We start from the raw sequence: 23,337 nt of genomic DNA, 5'->3' as shown, positions 1-23,337 counted from the left end.
GAGGATTCGGTGGGTGATTCAGATTTCTCTTGGCACAGCTATTAGAAGACTTACAATTGTCAGGTTGCTCACATCCCATCTACATTATCAAGCTCAGTTTGAGTCTGCGCAGTATGCTCGACCCCCAGGAAGTGCATGCTTCTAATTGACTTCACTTGTCTCCATTGAATCCAATGCCTCATACCGCTGACCACCCGCTGATTCATCAGAACTCACATATTCAAAAAAAAAAAATTATATAGGTGCTATCTTTTCTCACTGACCACATATTTGAAGTTTATTTATGTATATTGTAAGACGCCACCCAATTGGCCCAACGTCGAAGTCCAATTCGTGGTGAAGGGAACACGTGTTCTTTCGTTCCATAGCGCTTCTAGAAGAATAATTCAATTTATTTAATTTATTCCTTTGACCTCTGTGGTTAAATTATAATATGACTCCAATTTAATACAGTAATAATTTAGTGTATTATTCCAATTATCTGTTGATCATAATTTAGATATTGATTATTTACAAATTCCCATAGTCTTAGTTATTCGTTCATTAGGGACCCGATATCGCACAGAGTATACGTCGGCCGTTGCGTATATCTCACAGACACAAAATTGCCAGTCTGACCTTCGTCAGAGGTTGCCGGGTAAACTAATATTTTATGTCTGGCTGCCCCATGCTTGCTCCGATCATAAAATAGTTACTTTAGTCACGATCATGCAACTTGCTAAGTCAGGTGATAGACATAAATCTGAGAGTCCTGGTGAACGTGCCCCATGCTCCATTCAACATCAAAACACCAGTGTGATCAATATCCTGGCATACTTATTTTGCGGTAATATCAGACTCCTTCTAATCTACTGGAAATAATAATTTCTGAAAGAATTAAAATAAATCAATACAATTTGGAAGAATTTAAAATTAATCAATAATAACAATTTATTATGCCAGGCAGGTTACACTTAAATCAATAATTTAGTCTTCAAATTCGTGGATCAAAATATCAACATTCACATCCAAAATGTAAAACTTAAAACAGTAGTAAATGAAATAAAAATCACAAAGTCAAATCATACCTGGCAATTACAACGACACACCGTAGTGCGGGAAGTCTGAATACAGATGCTTCCATCATTAATATAATACACCCAAATGGTGTAGGAAGACTCTTGTTAAAGATTTCTTCCATGATGTTTTAATACACACACAAAGTGTGGGAGCTCCTGGTTACAGGATGCCTCCATAAAGTTTGAATACACACAGAGTGTGGGAGATTCTGGGTACAGAATAGCTCCCAGAACATTTTGCCACGCCACCTTTTATACACAGCTTGAGACAAAAACATAAAAACCCAGTTTGACCTGTACCAAGTGATACTAAAGTACACCTGGTCAAAATCCAGTTTGACCTGTGCCAAGTGATACTAAAGAGCACCTGGTCAAACTAGCCAGAAGTATCTGGCAAAACCCCACCTCTACAAGAAATGCATATTTTATCCTAAGTTCTAAAACCTTAATCCATCTGATCTTAAACTTATAGAAATGAGACCTTTTTACTCATCGCACCATGACCTTTAAAAAGAAACCAAACATGAATATAAAATTACAATCTTAGAACCACATAATTTATATACATCATGTATTTCAGCAGAAACTCAGTGATATGAGCCTTAAGGCTAACGGTGCAAAAGCCTTTGTGATGAAGAGATTAGGAGCACCAAGAGTTTCATGTCTGTAACCAGTTCCACCTAAGAGTCAAATTTGGGTTAGCAACACCACCTGAGGTTTAATTGTTTTATAGTGTCTCTTCATAAATAAACTTAAAGTTGATTATATACCAGCTGTACTACAATATTCTCGACTGAACAGCTCTTACAACTTCATTTTATGAAACAGAAAGGGTAATATTTCGAATATTGTGCAAGCTTCATTGCCGTTGACACAAAATGCATTCTGGAAAACTTCCGCACAAGTCTCCTCTGGATGCATCCTCGATAAAATGGGTGGATCAAGAACACATCCGGGGATGTTATGCGAACTTAGCTTGGTGCGAACTTGGAATTTGAACAGTACTTGGGCCACTGATGACGTTTCACAAGTCCACAAGAATACAAGAACAGACAAGAACGCATATTGAGAAACGGCCAAGTTAACTGACCATTACATTTGCAATTCATAAACATATTACAACAATGTACTATTAACTAATAATAACGGTCAACTTTATAATTGTTAATATTCTGAAACAAGACAGTCTTAATAACATATACAGTCTAGAAATGAGACCTTCAGAGGCTGCAGCCTTTACATTGAGACAAGGCCACTCAAGTAGAGTATGCGCGTGCGGGGCATTGTTCTCTCTCCTGTAATCATCAACATTATCAAAACAGACTTTGGTGGAACAAAATTTTTTTGGTGGCTGTTAAAAATCAATGTAGGAAATAACCTGCAAAAAAGAAAACAGTAACAGTAAGCTCTCGCGGGTCCAGGGCCGGAGTGGGACTCATTTTCAGCCCTGGAGTTTTATATCATAGACCGGCCCACTGTAGTTCATGACTGACTATATTAAAATAATATCATTAAATCCTCAGTAGCCTAAGTCTGCACAGTGCACTATTCTCTGCAGCCTTGCAATTCATTGTATTTTTTTTTTAAATATAAAATTTCCAAATCAATGCAAATACAGTACTCTATACATATGATTTTTGCTATAATCGTGCAGCCCTATCATAAGGTATTTTAATATTATTCAATTAAACATATTCAAAAACTACTAAAAGGGAACAAATTTTTCTGTTTTCCCCTATATTTCAATTTTTTTTTTAAATGGTGGGTCTTGAGATTACCTGTTTAAAAAGTTTAGAAACTCCTGATATACAATACACAAACAAGATTTATCAAGTATACATGGGCTACATCCCTATGGCCTATCCGGGCCTGCGCTGGCCACATAATTAACATAATTTGTAAGCTCTTGAATTTGTATAACAGGAAAAATCTGAAGATTCAGTTAAGAAACCCTTAGATATCAAGGTATTATAATTACAATCAAATACCACCAATCACTGAATGTATGATTTACATAAAGTAAAAAGTTTATACTTCAGTTGTAAATATATAGATTGTTTTTGACAGGGGTGATGATCAATGGGACTGAGTTTTTACCTCCTTTAGAATAAGATAGGTATAAATATGGATAGAGTTTTCCAATGAAAGATTGATCAGTGAAAGAGTAGATATGAGATCTGGACTCCACATCATAAAAGGAGACCAAACCCTCATCATAATCCACAAACACGCCCACCTTCTCTGGTATCACCTTCAGAGACAGAGAGAAAGGGGGATCAGCTTTGGCATAATATTTGTTCTCATCTAGCCACACAGTCCAGAATCCACTCTGAGGAGTTTCTCTGATCCGTTCCTTTCTGTTAACAGATTCTCTGGCCACACCTAGAGTCCAGTTAGTATTTCCCTTTACCTGAACCTCATAATAAAATCTTCCTGATGAGAATCCCTGCTTTCCCAAGACAGCAAAAGAATCAAACTTCTTTGGGTCATCTTGGAGATAAAGCTCATGTCTCACTTGTTTCTTATCATCAGACAGGATGAGATATGGTGAAGCTGTATCAGGATCCAGAGTCACATCCACTGAGAGAGATCAGAGAATATGAAATCACAACTTAATCAACTTAACAATACAAACACTTTGTGATGATGATGATGATGATGATGTTTGTGATATTTAATACAGTGTTATATCAAACTGTAACACATCGATAATCTGTCAGTAAATAAATGTAAACTATTGTAGTATATACCGGTAAGTGAACACTGGAACTGAAAAAAAATTGAGAGGAAAATACTTAAAGAGATAGCAAACAAATTCAATCTTTCCCAACTGATACAAGGTCCAACAAGAATAACCAACTAGAATAACAAAAGACACCTTACCATGGTTAAATGGGCAACACTTTATTTTTCGACCCGCAAAGTACTGCGCAATTAAACCGAATTTACAGCGTACCTATTTGTAACAACAAGGTACCTCTACAGTACATACTTGTAGGTATAAGGGAATAATATTTTAAGTTTGGGGTAATAAGGGGGTAAGAATATGAAGAATTATAAATTATTTATACTTATTTATAATTTTATATTTATATCTATATTAAGTATTTTATAACTGGGTACCTATTGTAATATTACGCGGTATGTATGACTTAGTCAAGTCTATGGGGAAATTATGTTTTTTTTTATGATTTTATTGTGAATTTTTCATATTGACTACTGAATGTTGTATACAGTCGATGTCTACGAGCCACATCGGCAAATAAAATAACAGCATATCACTTTTATTTTAGTAGCCTATATTACTTGCTTTAAAAAACAAAAGTCCAGCTGATTTAATGTGGTTATCTTTTTTTAAGGCAAGTACAATAACAATAGGGCGGCAGTGGCTCAGTGGTTCATGTAGGTTGTCTACAAACCGGAAGGTTGGTGGTTCAATCCCCGGCTCCACCGGACCAAGTGTCGAGGTGTCCTTGAGCAAGGCACCTAACCCCAGCTGCTCCCGATGAGCTGGTTGGCGCCTTGCATGGCTGACACCGCCATTGGTGTTTGAATGAGTGTGTGAATGGGTGAATGTGAGGCTAATTGTAAAGCGCTTTGGATGGCCATAGGTCTGTTAAAAGCGCTATATAAATGCAGTCCATTTACCATTTACCAAAAGAGCAACTTATTCCCTATTTACCAGGAAACTGTAAGATTAAAATTGAAGGAACTTATTCCTTGGTCACAACTTGGCACAACCCCCTGTGCTGATTAAAGACTATTGTCACAGCTGTTTATCCAATACAGTGGGGGTTAAAGATGGTCTTCTGATTGGTCAGTTTGAATGTATTATGTTGGGTTTGGTCAAGTACAGTGGGGGTTAAAGGTGATCTTCTGATTGGTCAATTTGAATGTATCAAGTTAGGTTTAGTCACATGGTCAAGAGATAGAGGATAAAGGTCACTGTTTTTATGAGCTCTAGGCTTTTGCTTTTTGGCTTTTGCCTTTGCACTGGCCTTTTTCCCTTTCCTTTCTTTCTTCACCTAAGTTCTGGGGTTCGGGCCATCAGGCCTAGATTTCAGTTCTCAGGTGTGAATCTCTTTCTTCTAAACTTTCTTTCTCTGTTCTTTATCTTATCAGGTAATATCTCACATACATTGGAAACAATCAATTGTTTGTTTTATTTACCATTTCATGCATTTATAGTGTAACCATTTCAATTGTAACTTTAAGTCAGTGCTGTAATTAAACCTTTTCATTTACAAATCTGTTGTTTAGTTTTGATTTAGAGTTAATACTTAAACGCTCCATATTTCAATACAATATATTCGTACTCTAGCAACGCTCTCAGACCTATTGTGTCCGAAACCGGGGAACGATTGCAGTTTTGTTCTCCTTCCGAAACCTGAGATCCCTTACAGTTTGGTGGCCCGTACGGGGATCCCTTGCGGTGAGTTTTCTGAGTTTTACTCTGATTGATCAACTGAATGAGGACTTTATCATGGTTAATCCTGTGAATGGATTAAAGGCCTTCTGACCACACAGTGGGTAAGTCCGTTTTCATTGTTTCATGGCATGGTTAGTGAAATCTCCATTTGCTTGAATTGTGTGAAACAGAAATAAGAAGGACCTTAAATATCCTAAAATTGTTGTACAGTTAGAGATTATTTCAGATTATCTCCTCGGGGATGGAAGGGAATAACTCCAGTAATGATATGTTGTTTGATTTATGGAGCGAGAAAGTTGAACCTACACTTTCTAAATTATATAGAAAGGGTCTGGATTACTACGCTACCACTAATGATATTCTCACATGGTGGCGCATGGTTGGTAGTGAACAAAGAAAATCCAAACATGCTGAAATCATTGAGGCTTTGAATTACATGAAGTGCTTGGAGCTACATAAAATGGATGGACAGGTTAAGTCTATCCTGAATTCTAAGTGTGTTGAATTGAATACCAAAAATGCTGAATTACAAAAGTCAGAGGCAAAGATCCAAAATCTTAGATCAACTATCATCTGAGCAGTTAGCCCTGGCTAAACAGTGTGAGAAGTATAAAGAGATTATTGCAGATGTAAGGGCTAAACTAATTGTGCGAGACACTAAGTCTCCCCAAACGCTTAACAGCAATGGGACTAAAAAAGATGCTACTTGTACTAAAGAGAATGTATTTTCCAGAACCCAAAAAAGTGTTCCTATTTCAGCGATTGGGGTGATGCATCAACATGCTGGAAGAGAACCGCATGTTGTGAAAGAAGCATTAGAGAGTCACAGACCTCCTGAAGCTCCAGTAGAACCAAGCTACAGACCCGGTGGCAAAATGAACAGGCTTTGTAGTTCCTGTCACAAAATAGGCCATACAGAGGAGAAATGCTGGTCACTGGGCAGGGGCAGACCTCCACCTTATTATTTGAAATGTAGGAAATCACTTTCTAAGGGCAGATGTAACCAATCTGGTTTTGCAGGTAAAACTCTTACTGAGTTGACTGCATTGTTCATGCAAGGACTCCAGCTGTTAACCTCACTTGCTAGTGGTTTAGCAGCCAGTTAGCATGTGTTTAACATTCTCATTACAACGATCCTGTTTGCATTTCCTGATTTGTAATTGTTCGTAATGCATTGTTGTGTCTATAGAACACAAATTGTAGTTGTTTGTTGTACTATATGTACACATAGGCTAATGAAGTTAATTTCTTGTAACCCTTGACTGTTTCCACTGTAAGTGTTTGACAAAACATTTAAGTGAGAGGTTGTTGAAGCTACATGTATTTTAGACCAGTTGTCTTGTGTTAATGAAATAACTTTTGCTCTTGAAATTGTCTACCAGTTTCAAGTTGTATGTGTTTCTATGTTGAAAGATTTGTCTCCTAAGTGGTAAACTCTGCTATTCTCTGTATAGCTGCAGTAAGACCCTAAAGAGGAGCACAAAAATGCCATGTGGCTACATTGTGTTATATAATTGCATTAATGAAAATGTTTTACCTCACAACAGGATCCAGTAGCACTTTTACCATGCTTAACTAAAAACATGGTGTGAGAAGATATACAGAGCCAGATTACAATCTCATACTTACAATATCAAAATGGCTCCCTGTTTTAACAACAGGACCAAATTTGCATCACAATCTTAACTTCCTCACCTTTGTTGCAGCATGGTATTCACACATAGCCTCAGTTAAATTCAATCACATAGCAAACACAATTAGCCTCACTTTAGTCATTATTTCAGACTGTCTGATTTTAAGCATCTGTTTGGTTTCTTATCAAAAAGTTTGATTAGTTTTATGTCTCAAATATTGAAATCTTGATAAAGAGTTATTTTCTATGTGTAGTAATTTCATTAATTTTGCTATTATGTTTTACATTTAATTTGCTCTTTGTGCAAGACATTTAAAACTATCATGTCCTTTGTTTTCTTGAACTTCTTTTCTAACAAAATTACGGCTATAAGGGAAAACATCGTAGCTACACAGGCAGCCACCACTCTACCCGTTAGTTCACTTAACACTAGACTACCACACGAACATCTTGATTCATTTAAACCTACTACAATAGAAGAGCTCTCTAAACTAGTAACGTCATCCAAATCATCGTCCTGTATATTAGACCCCGTTCCCACAAAACTACTTAAAGAGGTATTTCCTGTAGTGTCAACCCCGGTTCTAAATATCTTTAACTCATCGCTAGAAATAGGATACGTTCCAACATCTTTCAAACTAGCAGTTATTAAACCGCTGATTAAAAAACCACAGCTTGATCAGGGAGAGCTTAATAACTTTAGACCAATCTCAAATCTCCCTTTTCTTTCGAAAATATTAGAAAAGGTAGTGGCAAGCCAGTTACGCACATTTTTGACAAATAATAGTACATATGAAAAGTTCCAATCAGGATTCAGGCCCCACCATAGCACAGAGACAGCGTTGCTTAGAGTTACAAATGACCTCCTATTAACATCCGATCGTGGTGAAATCTCAATTCTTATATTATTAGACCTTAGTGCAGCCTTTGACACAATAGATCATACAATCTAACTCAATAGACTAGAAAACTATGTTGGTATCAGTGGTCAGGCGCTAGCATGGTTTAGGTCGTATCTAACCAATCGCTATCACTTTGTTTATGTAAACGAGGAAGAGTCCGATCACTCCCTGGTTAAAGACGGTGTACCGCAGGGATCGGTTTTAGGTCCTATCCTGTTCTCGTTATACATGTTACCTCTAGGATACATTATCAGGAAACATAACATAAGTTTTCACTGCTATGCGGATGATACCCAGCTTTACATCTCCTCACATCCCAGCGAAACACACACGTTTTCTAAGCTAACAGACTGCCTTAGCGATGTTAGTGACTGGATGGCACATAACTTTCTTAAGCTGAACTCCAATAAGACAGAGATACTTATTATTGAACCGAATCGCTACAAACATAATATGTCAGATTACACGTTGCACATAGATGGCTGCACTGTGGTGCCATCTTCTACGGTAAGGAACTTAGGTGTGATGTTCGACAGCAACTTATCCTTCGATAATCATATCGCCAACGTCTGCCGTACAGCTTTCTTCCACCTTAGAAATATCTCGAAAATACGCCATATACTGTCTACATCTGACGCAGAGAAGCTTATCCATGCTTTTATGACCTCTAGAATAGACTATTGTAACTCGCTACTCGGGGGATGCCATGCAAATCAAGTAAACAAGCTTCAGCTAGTTCAAAACGCTTCCGCAAGGGTACTTACTCGATCTAAAAAGTACGACCACATAAGCCCAATTCTGGCATCTTTACACTGGCTACCAGTTAAATATCGCATACAATTTAAAATATCACTACTCACCTACAAAGCTTTAAATGGCCTAGCACCCTCATACCTTAGAGAATTACTATCAGAATACAATCCATCACGCACACTACGGTCACAAAATTCTGGTCTCTTGATTATCCCTAGACTATCAAAAGTGTCTAAAAGTGGAAGGTCATTTTCCTACTTAGCCCCTAAGCTCTGGAATGATTTACCAACCGATGTCCGAGAATCAGACACAGTCGATAATTTTAAATCTAGACTTAAAACTTTTCTCTTCAACAAAGCATTCGCATAATTTGTCTAGTAAAAGTACTTAACTCGAAATAGTTATTTGTACCGAACAAAGCACTCGCGGTCATAAAACAGACCAACCAAATAAATAAATAAAAACCTTATCTTAACGTATAGTCGGATTGCGATTTTGGAACTTTCGTGTTCTTGTGAATAGTATGCCATACAAACCCGTTTGCCACTGATCGTGCATTAACGGCGTCAGTGGGGCATCCAGCCTTAGTCAAACGGGTTGGCACGTATGGTTGGGTTGGGCTTTTGGCGCTTTCTTTATATTGCGAATACTATGCCATACAGACCCGTTTGCCACTGAACCTGCATTAACGACGACAGTGGGGCTTCCAGCCTTAGGCAAACGGGTTGGCACGTATGGTCGGGTTGCGATTTTGGCGCTTTTTTGTGTCTTGTGAATAGTATGCCATACAGACCCGTTTGCCACTGAACCTGCATTAACGACGACAGTGGGGCCTCCAGCCTTAGTCAAACGGGTTGGCACGTATGGTCAGGTTGCGATGTTCGCGTTTTCTCATGATCTTGTAAATAGCATGCAATATAGACCCGTTTGCCACTGAACCTGCATTAACGACGACAGTGGGGTTACAGGCCTTAGTCAAACGGGTCGACAGGTTTCATTTTCTCTTTCTCTTAAAAATCAGAAGGTGACCCTTAGTTACCATATATACCGTCGCAGTGGGCCCCCAATTTGCAAAATCCTCAACTGTGGATAATATAATTATGCCGCAATAGTTAGTCTGTCTGAAACTAAGCTGATTAAACCACATCACTGTGTGACACTTGCATTACATGTGAACGGCCCCTACGCTAATATGATTTTGTTTTTCTCTCCCTGTCCTGTCCTCGACCCTGAGGACAATGGGACAAACAGACCCAGTTCCGGTAGATGTGAAAGTCGACTCACCTCTGATCTACTGGTCGTCCATCACTGTGATGCCCAGCTGATGCCTGACCAACGACCACCGGCAGAACCCGCTTAAACCCCGCTTAATCCCCGCTTAATCTCCTTATCCGTTTATATGTGTTTATATACATATATATCTCCCAAGGGTTTTTCCCTCCTAGGACTTTTTATTTTTTTGTCCTCGGCTCAACAACCCGGGGTTTTTGTTTTTTTTCTCCTAGGGGGTTTTTTTACCCCGGGGAGGTAGCCTGCTTGGGCTTAATTTAGCTTCTTCTCCTAGACGTTACATTAGTAATACGCTTGTCCATAATGTCGAGTCATAGCCTCAGCAAATTTGACAGCTTATGCTATTGTGTATTATGTTGTGCTATCTGTCATTTTTCTGTGCTTTTACTGCTTCTATTAATGTAAAGCTGCTTTGAAACAATTGAGTATTGTGAAAAGCGCTATATAAATAAAATTGAATTGAATTGAATTGAATTTGTTTTCATTTTGTTCATTTCATTAATAATGGTTATACTGGAAAATTAAGATCTTTAAATATCATGTATTTGGTTACACTGAATATATTGTTGTTGTTGCTCCTAATGACAAAGTGGGTTGTTAAAAATAACATTTGCTAAGTTAAAAAAGCATTGTAGTTACATGTTTCCAAAAACAATGTAAGAGCTTTTATAATTTTTTCTTTATTCTCCCCTTGACCATGTTTTAATGTATTTGACAGGGATTGTAGGCTGAAGACCAATCTGACCATTTAAAACTTGAGTAACAAATGCCATATGCTTTGCTGTTTGTTGTGCCATTTGCTTGAATCACAGGATTCCTGCTGTTTCACATCTTGGGTGTTGCCTCAAAGAGAAGGACAAAAGTGAAACCCCCTTCAGGGCCTGTTCTTGTGAAAGTGTGAAGTATCGATGGACATCTGCATAATGTGCAAGGTGGAATTCCATTCGATGAAGCCTTTCATGCAGGGCTGAAAGGAGAAGGACGTCTTCAAGTCTCATCAACCAGCAACCAGTTTGGACAATAAGTCTGAAGATGACCACTGCACACAACTGAAAGCATAATCTTTTGAACTGTGTCATCACGGGTCTTCTTACGTGTGGCCCACGCTGCCAAAGGGCGGATTTGTAGGATTAAAAACATAGGAATTTATTACTTTGTCACAACCCCCTTTTCCATACTGTACCATCTGGATTCCTGTGCCTACTGATAGTGATAACAGACTATTGTCACAGCTGTTTATTCAATACAGTGGGGGTTAAAGGTGTGGTCTTCTGATTGGTCAGTTTGAATGTATGATGTTAGGTTTAGTCACATGGTCAAGGGAAAGAGAATATAGGTCTTGGTTTTCATGAGATCTGGGCTTTTGCCTTTTGGCATTTGCCATTTGCTTTCTGCCCCCTGCTTTTCTTCTTTACCTGAGTTCTTGGGTTTAGGCCTTTAGGCCTAGATTCCAGTTCTTAATGGTCATTCTCTTTCTCTATCTTATCAGGTAATATCACACATACATTGGAAACAGTTAATTATTTGTATTAAGTACCATTTCATGCATTTATAGTGTAACCATTTCAATTGTAACTTTAAGTCAGTACTGTTATTAAACATTTTCATTTTCAAATCTGTTGATTAGTTTTGATTTAATGTTAATACTTAAACGCTCCATATTGCAATTCAATATATTTATATTCTAGCAATGCTCTCCCACATATTTTGCTATTATAACTGCACTTATTTCCGTCGTTGGTATAAGTTGAAGAGGGGTGATAATTGACAAGTAATTCACAGTTTTATAATATCTTGCTGTTAACATTTCTCAGTCATTTCGGCGTTCCTACAGACTGAACCACTGTAGTGAATCCACCCTTACAGTTGTTAGCTAATTATAATGTGTTACGATGAGTTTCTTTTGTTAATAAAGTCGTTATCAGTCTCCCATTATTTTTCATGACCAACATATCAAGAAAATGCACTTTGGTGTCATTGATCTCACAAGTGAATTCCAAATCCTCAATAAAGTTGTTCAAAATAGACACAAATTTAAAGAAAATACAAAACACATCTTCAATATATCTGTACCATTTCATGATCTGTGAACAATATGGATTTTTTTTTCAGGATTAGACACAAAACAATGTTCAAAATAACCAACAAACAAATTGGCATAATTGGGGGCAAAAATCGAACCCATAGCTGTCCCACTAATCTAAAGATAATAGTCTTTATCAAAGTTGAAATAATTATATTTCAAAACATATGTCACCATGTCAATCAAAAAATCAGTCGGAGGTGTAACATCACTCCGTGTGGACAGATAATACTTGAGGGCATCTAGTCCCCTCTCATGTGAGATGTTGGGATATAGACTAGTAATGTCCACAATCAATAACAGAGCATTCTCAGGTAAATCATGTAACTCAGAAATCTTGTTAATAAAGTCAGTTGAGTACCTAATGTAGGCAGGTAGGGCCTGTACAGAAGGTTTAATGAAGTAGTCCACATATTGAGATAAAAGAGAAAACAGGGAATTAGTCTGTGCCACAATAGGACGACCCCGGGGTCTATTAAACTCTTATGTATCTTAGGCAGAGTGTAAAACACAGGTCTAACAGGATCAGTGTTGGGTAAGTTACTCAAAAAAGTAATCCACTACAAATTACTAATTATGTTGGCTTGAGAAAGCCAACATACTGTTGTTGCACTTAAACTTTTTAGTGGTGCTTGCATTTATGCAAGGCATCACTATTACTATTGCTCAGGGATATTATTATAATTATTATTAGTGGTGCTTGCATTTATGCAAGGCATCACTATTATTATTGCTCATACTTATTATTAGTGGTGCTTGCATTTATGCAAGGCATCACTATTACTATTGCTCATACTTATTATTAGTGGTGCTTGCATTTATGCAAAGCATCACTATTACTATTGCTCAGGGATATTATTATTATTAGTGGTGCTTGCATTTATGCAAGGCATCACTATTATTATCTTGCATACTTATTATTAGTGGTGCTTGCATTTATGCAAAGCATCACTATTACTATTGCTCATACTTATTATAATTTATTTATTATTCTTATATCTGGACACTTTTTCGGCGCGTAACTCGTCCCACACGGTTTGTCGTAGACCAATGAAACAGGGCTCAAAATGACCGGCTTATTGAGGACACGTCTGCTATGACTTTTATAAGGGATCGGGTGCAGGATTTCCGAAAGGGGGGCGAAAAACCACCCGAAAAATCCCATTGACTTAACATTGCGCCCAACTTTGACGAGTCATAGCTCCGCTCGAGGATTTTATAGAAACATGTGGGTTACAACATTTGAAGAGGGTGGTAGGCTCTCTAACAACATGGATCACAATGGGGTGTAAGTTGTACCCCTGGGGTGTAAGAGGCACCCGAAAATTCCCATTGACTTATAATGGGGCAGGAAACATGCCCATATAAGGGAATAAAACAGTTCCAGATGGGATATCTTTGCTTTACAGTGTCGTAGAGATAAGTGGGTGGGCTCATTTCACTCGGGCATCAAATCAGTCTCTCAGGATCATCCCAGAGCTATTAAGCCACGCCCCTAGCAACAATTTTGGGCACCCTAGCAACATCTCCCATAGACTGCCATTATAAAATGCCCAGATGGATATCTTTGCACCACAGTGTCATAGAGACATGGGGGTGGGCTCATTTTACTCAGGCATCCAATCAGTCCCTCAGGATCCTTACATAGGTATTAAGCCACGCCCCTAGCAACCACTTTTGAGCACCCTAGCAACATAAAATTCAAACAGTTATATCTCAACATCCGAACATCGTAGAGACACGGGGGTTGGACCGTTTGACTCGTGACTCAGAGTGTAATCATTATGGGATGCCAATTTTTTCCCTAGCAACCAAATACAGTACCCTAGCAACAGAGTAAACAAAGCCTTATATCTCCGCCTCAGAACATCGTAGAGACACGGGGGTTGGACCGTTTGACTCGTGACTCGGGGTGTAATCATTATGGGATGCCAATTTTTTCCCTAGCAACCAAATACAGTACCCTAGCAACAGAGTAAACAAAGCCTTATATCTCCGCATCAGAACATCGTAGAGACACGGGGGTTGGACCGTTTGACTCATGATTCAGAGTGTAATCACTATGGGATGCCATTTTTTTTCCATAGCAACCAAATACAGTACCCTAGCAACAGAGTAAACAAAGCCTTATATCTCCGCATCAGAACATCGTAGAGACACGGGGGTTGGACCGTTTGACTCGTGACTCAGAGTGTAATCACTATGGGATGCCATTTTTTCCATAGCAACCAAATACAGTACCCTAGCAACAGAATAAACAAAGCCTTATATCTCCGCATCAGAACATCGTAGAGACACGGGGGTTGGACCGTTTGACTTGTGACTCGGTGTGTAATCACTATGGGATGCCATTTTTTTCCCTAGCAACCAAATACAGTACCCTAGCAACAGAGTAAACAAAGCCTTAAATCTCCGCCTCAGAACATCGTAGAGACACGGGGGTTGGACCGTTTGACTCGTGACTCGGAGTGTAATCATTATGGGATGCCATTTTTTTCCCTAGCAACCAAATACAGTACCCTAGCAACAGAGTAAACAAAGCCTTATATCTCCGCATCAGAACATCGTAGAGATACAGGGGTTGGACTGTTTGACTCGTGACTCAGTGTAATCACTAGTGGATGCCAATTTTTTCCCTAGCAACCAAATACAGTACCCTAGCAACCGGATAAACACAGCCTTATATCTCCGCATCAGAACATCGTAGAGACACGGGAGTTGGATCGTTTTACTTTTGGCTTGGAGTATAAACATATATGGTCCTCAGAATTTTGCCACGGCAAGCACCACTCACATTTTCTTCAGGAAATGTACCTATCTAGTTATAATTATGTTGGCTTTGAAAAAGCCAACATACTGTTATTGCTATTAAACTTATTATTATTATGTTGGCTTTGAAAAAGCCAACATACTGTTATTGCTTTTAAACTTATTATTATTATGTTGGCTTGTCAAAGCCAACATACTGATATTGTATTTAAACTTATTATTATTATTCTTCTTCTTCTTCTTCTTCTGAGACTAAAATTTCTGCGGCTAACTCGTCCGACAGCTTTCAAGCTACAACCACGAAATTTTCCACGGACATTCTGACTGGTCTAAAGAAGTGTGCTATATCTTTTTGACGGGATCCGACTTACAGAATTCCCAAAACGGGACATAAAACTTCCGAAAAGTCCTATTTACTTAACATTGCGACAAACTTTGACGGGTCATAGCTACGAGCGAGTAATTTGTAGAAACTTGTGGGTTACCACATTTGAAGAGGCTGGCAGGCTCTGTAAGAACATACCTCACATTGGAGTGTAAGTTTCACCCCTGGGGTGTAAGAGGCCCCCAAAATTCCCCATTGACTTATAAAGGGGCAGGAAACACGCCCATATAAGGGAATAAAAATGTTCCAGATGGAATATCTTCGCTTTACAGTATCATAGAGACATGGGGGTGGGCTCATTTTACTCAGGCATCCAATCAGTCTCTCTGGATCGTCCCATAGCTATTAAGCCACGCCCCTAGCAACCATTTGTGGGCACCCTAGCAACATCTCCCATAGACTGCCATTATAAAATGCCCAGATGGATATCTTTGCAGCACAGTGTCACAGAGACATGGGGGTGGGCTCATTTTACTCAGGCATCCAATCAGTCTCTAAGGATTCTTATTGAGGTATTAAGCCACGCCCCTAGCAACCAAATATGAGCACCCTAGCAACATAATAAACAAAGCCTTATATCTCTGGATCCGAACATCATAGAGACATGGGGGTTGGGTCTTTTGGTCATGTTAGCTTCATGCTAGCTTCATGCTAAGTCATACTAGCTTCATGCTAGTTTCATGCTAGCTTTATGCTAATTTCATAATAAATCTTGCTAACTTCATGCTTATTCATGTTAGCATCATGCTAACTTCATGCTAATTCATATTAGCATCATGCTAGCTTCATGCTAATTAATGTTAACATCATGCTAGCTTCATGCTTATTCATGTTAGCATCATGTTAGCTTCATGCTAATTCATGTTAGCATCATGCTAGCTTCATGCTAATTCATGTTAGCATCATGCTAGCTTCATACTAATTCATGTTAGCATCATGCTAGCTTCATGTTAATTCATGTTAGCATCATCTAGCTTCATGCTAATTCATGTTAGCATCATGCTAGCTTCATGCTAATTCATGTTAGCATCATGGTAGCTTCATGCTAACTTCATGCTAATTCATGTTAGCATCATGCTAACTTCATGCTAATTCATGTTAGCATCATGCTAGCTTCATGCTAATTCATGTTAGCATCATGCTAGCTTCATGCTAATTCATGTTAGCATCATGCTAGTTTCATGCTAATTCATGTTAGCATCATGCTAACTTCATGCTAATTCATGTTAGCATCATGCTAACTTCATGCTAATTCATGTTAGCATCAGGCTAGCTTCATGCTAATTCATGTTAGCATCATGCTAGCTTCATGCTAATTCATATTAGCATCATGCTAGCTTCATGCTAACTTCATTCTAATTCATGTTAGCATCATGCTAGCTTCATGCTAATTCATGTTAGCATCATGCTAGCTTCATGCTAATTCATGTTAACAGCATGCTAGCTTCATGCTAATCATGCTAACTTGATGCTAGCTTCATGCTAATCATGTTAGCTTCATGCTAGCTTCAGGCTAATCATGCTAGCTTCATGCTAAATCAGGCTAGCTTCATACTTAAATATACTAACAGCCAGATAGCCTACTAAACTAAACTTCTGTCAAACCGTTTTAAACGTTCAGGCCAGGCTTTGTCAAGCCAACATAAAGTTTGTCAACAAACTTTTCTATCTAGTTATTATTCTTTCTTATCCCCCCAAAATTTCTGACACTAACTCGTCCTAGGGCTTTCAAGCTACATGCACCAAATTTTCCACAGACCTTCAGACTGGTCTGACTTAGTGTGCTATATCTTTTCTAACTGATAGGACTTTCCGAATTCCTAAACGGGGGGCTCGAACACCCCAAAATTTCCATTGACTTAACATGGAGACAAACTTTGACGGGTCATAGCTGCGAGTGAGAAACTTGTAGAAACTTGTGGCTTACCACATTTAAGGAGGCTGACAGGCTGTGTAAGAACATACCTCACAATGGGGTGTAAGCTGTACCCCTGGGGTGTAAGAGGCCCCCAAAATTTCCCATTGACTTATAATGGGGCAAGAAACATGCCCATAAAAGGGAATAAAAACGTCCCAGATGGAATATCTTCACTTTAGAGTGTCGTAGAGACATGGGGGTGGGCTCATTTTACTCAGGCAACCAATCAGTCTCTTAGGATCACCACAGAGCTATTAAGCCACGCCCCTAGCAACAATTTTGGGTACCCTAGCAACATCTCCCATAGACTACCATTATAAAAAGCCCAGATGGATATCTTTGCACCAGAGTGTCATAGAGACATGGGGGTTGGCTCATTTTACTCAGGCATCCAATCAGTCTCTTAGGATTCTTATTGAGGTATTAAGCCACGCCCCTAGCAACCAAATATGAACACCCTAGCAACATAATAAACGAAGCCCTATATCTCTGGATCTGAACATCATAGAGACATGGGGGTTGGGTCTTTGGGTCATGTTAGCGTCATGCTAGCTCCATGCTAAGTCATATTAGCTTCATGCTAGTTTCATGCTAGCTTTATGCTAATTTCATAATAAATCTTGCTAACTTCATGCTAAATCATGCTAACTTCATGTTAAATCTAGTTAGCTTCACGATAAATAGTGCTAGCTTCATGCTAATCATGCTAGCATCATGCTAATCATGCTAACTTCACGTTAAATCATGTTAGCTTCATGCTAATCATACTAACCTTATGTTTACTTCATGTTAACTATGCTAGCCTCATGCTAGCTTCATGCTAATCATGCTAACATCATGCTAGCTTCATGCTAATCATGCTAACATCATGCTAGCTTCGTGCTAATCATGCTAGTATCATGCTAGCTTCGTGCTAATCATGCTAGCATCATGCTAGCTTCATGCTAATCATGCTAGCTTCATGCTAATCATGCTAACATCATGCTAGCTTCATGCTAATCATGTTAGCATCATGCTAACTTCATGCTAATCATGTTAGCATCATGCTAACTTCATGCTAATCATGTTAGCATCATGCTAACTTCATGCTAATCATGTTAGCATCATGCTAGCTTCATGCTATCATCATGCTAGCTTCATGCTAATCATGCTAGCTTCATGCTAATCATGCTAGCTTCATGCTAATCATGTTAGCTTCATGCTAGCTTCATGCTAATAATGCTAGCTTCATGCTAATCATGTTAGCTTCATGCTAGCTTCATGCTAATCATACTTGCATCATGCTAGCTTCATGCTAATCATGCTAGCTTCATGCTAGCTTCATGCTAATCATGCTAACATCATGCTAGCTTAATGCTAAACATGCTAGCTTCATGCTAATCATGTTAGCTTCATGCTAGCTTCATGCTAATCATGCTAGCATCATGCTAGCTTCATGCTAATCATGCTAACATCATGCTAATCATGCTAGCATCATGCTAATCATGCTAGCTTCATGCTAATCATGCTAGCATCATGCTAGCTTCATGCTAATCATGCTAGCATCATGCTAGCTTCATGCTAACATCATGCTAATCATGCTACCATCATGCTAGCTTCATGCTAATCATGCTAGCATCATGCTAGCTTCATGCTAATCATGCTAACATCATGCTAATCATGCTAGCATCATGCTAGCTTCATGCTAATCATGCTAGCATCATGCTAGCTTCATGCTAATCATACTAACCTTATGTTTACTTCATGTTAACTATGCTAGCCTCATGCTAGCTTCATGCTAATCATGCTAACATCATGCTAGCTTCATGCTAATCATGCTAACATCATGCTAGCTTCGTGCTAATTATGCTAGTATCATGCTAGCTTCGTGCTAATCATGCTAGCATCATGCTAGCTTCATGCTTATCATGCTAGCTTCATGCTAATCATGCTAGCTTCATGCTAATCATGCTAACATCATGCTAGCTTCATGCTAATCATGTTAGCATCATGCTAACTTCATGCTAATCATGTTAGCATCATGCTAACTTCATGCTAATCATGTTAGCATCATGCTAGCTTCATGCTAATCATGCTATCATCATGCTAGCTTCATGCTAATCATGCTAGCTTCATGCTAATCATGCTAGCTTCATGCTAATCATGTTAGCTTCATGCTAGCTTCATGCTAATAATGCTAGCTTCATGCTAATCATGTTAGCTTCATGCTAGCTTCATGCTAATCATACTTGCATCATGCTAGCTTCATGCTAATCATGCTAGCTTCATGCTAGCTTCATGCTAATCATGCTAACATCATGCTAGCTTAATGCTAAACATGCTAGCTTCATGCTAGCTTCATGCTAATCATGCTAACATCATGCTAATCATGCTAGCATCATGCTAGCTTCATGCTAATCATGCTAACATCATGCTAGCTTCATGCTAATCATGCTAGCATCATGCTAACATCATGCTAATCATGCTACCATCATGCTAGCTTCATGCTAATCATGCTAGCATCATGCTAGCTTCATGCTAATCATGCTAACATCATGCTAATCATGCTAGCATCATGCTAGCTTCATGCTAATCATGCTAGCATCATGCTAGCTTCATGCTAATCATGCTAGCATCATGCTAGCTTCATGCTAATCATGCTATCATCATGCTAGCTTCATGCTAATCATGCTAGCATCATGCTAGCTTCATGCTAATCATGCTATCATCATGCTAGCTTCATGCTAATCATGTTAGCATCATGCTAACTTCATGCTAATCATGTTAGCATCATGCTAGCTTCATGCTAATCATGCTATCATCATGCTAGCTTCATGCTAATCATGCTAGCTTCATGCTAATCATGCTAGCTTCATGCTAGCTTCATGCTAGCTTCATGCTAATCATACTTGCATCATGCTAGCTTCATGCTAATCATGCTAGCTTCATGCTAGCTTCATGCTAATCATGCTAACATCATGCTAGCTTAATGCTAAACATGCTAGCTTCATGCTAGCTTCATGCTAATCATGCTAACATCATGCTAATCATGCTAGCATCATGCTAGCTTCATGCTAATCATGCTAACATCATGCTAGCTTCATGCTAATCATGCTAGCATCATGCTAGCATCATGCTAACATCATGCTAATCATGCTACCATCATGCTAGCTTCATGCTAATCATGCTAGCATCATGCTAGCTTCATGCTAATCATGCTAACATCATGCTAATCATGCTAGCATCATGCTAGCTTCATGCTAATCATGCTAGCATCATGCTAGCTTCATGCTAATCATGCTAGCATCATGCTAGCTTCATGCTAATCATGCTATCATCATGCTAGCTTCATGCTAATCATGCTAGCATCATGCTAGCTTCATGCTAATCATGCTATCATCATGCTAGCTTCATGCTAATCATGTTAGCATCATGCTAACTTCATGCTAATCATGTTAGCATCATGCTAGCTTCATGCTAATCATGCTATCATCATGCTAGCTTCATGCTAATCATGCTAGCTTCATGCTAATCATGCTAGCTTCATGCTAATCATGTTAGCTTCATGCTAGCTTCATGCTAATAATGCTAGCTTCATGCTAATCATGTTAGCTTCATGCTAGCTTCATGCTAATCATACTTGCATCATGCTAGCTTCATGCTAATCATGCTAGCTTCATGCTAGCTTCATGCTAATCATGCTAACATCATGCTAGCTTAATGCTAAACATGCTACCTTCATGCTAGCTTCATGCTAATCATGCTAACATCATGCTAATCATGCTAGCATCATGCTAGCTTCATGCTAATCATGCTAGCATCATGCTAGCTTCATGCTAATCATGCTAGCATCATGCTAGCTTCATGCTAACATCATGCTAATCATGCTACCATCATGCTAGCTTCATGCTAATCATGCTAGCATCATGCTAGCTTCATGCTAATCATGCTAACATCATGCTAATCATGCTAGCATCATGCTAGCTTCATGCTAATCATGCTAGCATCATGCTAGCTTCATGCTAATCATGCTAGCATCATGCTAGCTTCATGCTAATCATGCTATCATCATGCTAGCTTCATGCTAATCATGCTAGCATCATGCTAGCTTCATGCTAATCATGCTATCATCATGCTAATCATGCTATCATCATGCTAGCTTCATGCTAACATCAGGCTAACTTCATGCTAATCATGCTACCTTCATACTTAAACATTCTAACAGTCAGATAGCCTACTAAACTAAACTTCTGTCAAACCGTTTTAAACGTTCAAGCTACGCTTTTTCAAGCCAACATAAAGTTTGTCTTCAAACTTTAATATCTAGTTATTATTATTATTATTCTTTTTCTGAGACCAAAATTACGAACACTAACTCGTCCTAGAGCTTTCAAGCTACATGCACCAAATTTTCCACGGACCTTCAGACTGGTCTGACGGAGTGTGCTATATCTTTTCTAACTGATGGGACCTTCCAAATTCCTAAACGGGGGGCTCGAACACCCCAAAATTTCCATTGACTTAACATTGAGACAAACTTTGACGGGTCATAGCTGTGAGTGAGAAACTTGTAGAAACTTGTGGCTTACCACATTTAAGGAGGCTGACAGGCTCTGTAAGAACATACATCACAATGGGGTGTCAGCTATACCCCTGGGGTGTAAGAGGCCCCCAAAATTTCCCATTGACTTATAATGGGGCAGGAAACATGCCCATATAAGGGAATAAAAGCGTCCAGGATGGAATATCTTTACTTTAGAGTGTCGTAGAGACATGGGGGTGGGCTCATTTTACTCAGGCATCCTATCAGTCTCTTAGGTTCGCCCCAAAGCTATTTAGCCACGCCCCTAGCAACAACTTTGGGTACCCTAACAACATCTCCCATAGACTACCATTATAAAAAGCCCAGATGGATATCTTTGCACCAGAGTGTCATAGAGACATAGGGGTGGACTCATTTTACTCAGGCATCCAATCCGTCTTAATAGGATTCTTATTGAGGTGTTAAGCCACGCCCCTAGCAACCAAATATGAGCACCCTAGCAACATAATAAACAAAGCCTTATATCTCTGGATCTGAACATCATAGAGACATGGGGGTTGGGTCTTTGGGTCATGTTAGTTTCATGCTAGCTCCATGCTAAGTCATACTAGCTTCATGCTAGTTTCATGCTAGCTTTATGCTAATTTCATAATATAGCTTGCCAACTTCATGCTAAATCATGCTAGCTTCATGTTAAATCTTGTTAGCTTCACGCTAAGTAGTGCTAGCTTCACGCTAATCATGCTAACCTCATGTTTACTTCATGCTAACCTCATGTTTACTTCATGCTAACCATGCTAGCCTCATGCTAGCTTCATGCTAATCATGCTAACATCATGCTAGCTTCATGCTTATCATGCTAGCATCATGCTAACTTCATGCTAATCATGCTAGCTTCATGCTAATCATGCTATCATCATGGTAGCTTCATGCTAATCATGCTACTTCATGCTAGCTTCATGCTAATCATGCTAGCTTCATGCTAGCTTCATGCTAATCATGCTACTTCATGCTAGCTTCATGCTAATCATGCTAGCTTCATGCTAGCTTCATGCTAATCATGCTAACATCATGCTAGCTTCATGCTAATCATGCTAACATCTGCTAGCATCATGCTAATCATGCTAACATCATGCTAGCTTTCTTGCTAATCATGTTAACTTCATGCTAATCATGCTAGCTTTATGCTAATCATTCTAGCTTCATGCTAGCTTTATGCTAATCATGCTAGCATCATGCTAGCTTCATGCTAAACATGCTAGCATCATGCTAGCTTCATGCTAATCATGTTAGCATCATGTTAGCTTCATGCTAATCATGCTCGTTTCATGCTAATCATGACAACATCATGCTAATCATGTTAACATCAAGCTAACATCATGCTAGCTTTATGCTAATCATGCTAACATCATGCTAGTTTCATGCTTATCATGCTAGCATCATGCTAGCTTCATGCTAATCATGTTAGCATCATGTTAGCTTCATGCTAATCATGCTAGCATCATGTTAGCTTCATGCTAATCATGCTAGCATCATGTTAGCTTCATGCTAATCATGCTAGCTACATGCTAATCATGCTAGCTTCATGCTAATCA

At 38.9% G+C, this 23,337-nt stretch overlaps 1 pseudogene; it reads right to left on the bottom strand.

Moving 5' to 3' along the window:
- Positions 1 to 3,093: 3,093 nt before the first annotated feature.
- Positions 3,094 to 23,337, bottom strand: part of LOC141351629 (uncharacterized) — a 254,342-nt pseudogene continuing 234,098 nt past the window's right edge.

The sequence above is a fragment of the Misgurnus anguillicaudatus genome, chromosome 20 (assembly GCF_027580225.2).
Source record: "Misgurnus anguillicaudatus chromosome 20, ASM2758022v2, whole genome shotgun sequence".
NCBI classification, from domain to species: Eukaryota; Metazoa; Chordata; class Actinopteri; order Cypriniformes; family Cobitidae; genus Misgurnus; species Misgurnus anguillicaudatus.
The sequence above is the reverse complement of the archived record's forward strand: the minus strand, read 5'-3'. Positions and strand labels throughout refer to the sequence as shown.